Raw genomic sequence first — 1,361 nt, forward strand, 5'->3', positions numbered from 1 at the left:
ACTTGGAGAAAAAAATGTCTGTTTGGTAAGTTAGTTCAAGAACAGCTGAACAAATTTATTAAGACTTTTTTCAGTCTTTCAAAATATGGTAAGAAGTTCTCCCAATTAGTCTGCTCTCTTAATTCTCTGATAGCTGGGAGCCAAAATTTACATGTTAGCTCTCTGGATTCTCTGAGGGCTGGGAGCCAGTGTTTACATAACAATGAAGGCTATCTGGCTAGTAGTTTTACTGGTTCAAGACCAAGCAAGGGAACTGAGATTGCCAGCAATGCTCTAAAGGCTGCATGGTTAAAACAGAAGGGGGAGAAGAGGAATCTCATGTATGACAAATTTCATTTAGTCAATTTAACCAAAAAATTTTTCTCCTTACTAAAAGCTTGTGACAAAATTAGAACAGATAAACATGTTTTCACTTCTACACAGAAAATTGATCCTAAGAAGTCCCAAGAAGATGGAAACCGCCTTTGGGATCCAGGTCCATTCGCCTGGAGAAAGGGCGATGCATTTCCATTTTTGCAGAATAAAGCTGATGGACTCCCTTTAGAAGGACGCAACCACGTTTGGAGAAAGATGGACAAGGAAGAGATGGAGAAGCCACCCAATCTTAATCATAATTCCTATTTTCAGGTTAATGACACCCTGAAGAGAGGGACTATTTGTTTATATTTTCACAGGCAAAGGAAATAGGTGGATTTCTCTTCAGCCAGCAAGGCCCAGAAGAAAGGAGGGATGCCCATGCTGTGACATGACCCTGTACTGGTTATTGAAGTTACTCAAAACGTCGAGAACACCTCACAGATTCCTGAGAGTGGCAATCGCTGAATGCTGAGAGATTTCTTCCATCTGATGCTGTCTAAGGGACACTCTGGGACTCTATCAAAGCTGAACATATTATACAACAGTGACTAGACTATTACTACAAACTGTTGCTTTGCTGAAATATCAAGATTTTGGACTTGTCAATGCTATAATGTGATTGGAATATAACTGATTTCTGTGTAATTCCTTACCTATATAATGTAACATTGCATGATTGGGATTTGATTAAGAAACATTTGCAAGGGTTTAAGGGAAACATTTCATTAGATGTTGATCAGCTTAATAAGAATATTTTCTAGACATTCAAGGGTGGATTTAAGGCATTCCATTAGCTGAGATATTTAAACAAATGGTGGTTGGCATAGAAAGAGGCTGGATCCCATGTGCTTGGGTTCAAAGCATTTCACATAACTTAAGCTCCAGTCTGACTGTGTTGTTTATCATCATAATTGTGATGCTTGCTGTCTCGTGTCGCTTCTATAGGAAGCTAAGAGATATGAAAAGAGACCATGTTGCCTCCATGAAACTATTGAATCTTAAAC

Source organism: Echinops telfairi, unplaced genomic scaffold, assembly GCF_000313985.2.
Source record: "Echinops telfairi isolate 266 unplaced genomic scaffold, ASM31398v2 ScPeMD7_7469;HRSCAF=8507_1, whole genome shotgun sequence".
Lineage (NCBI taxonomy): Eukaryota > Metazoa > Chordata > Mammalia > Afrosoricida > Tenrecidae > Echinops > Echinops telfairi.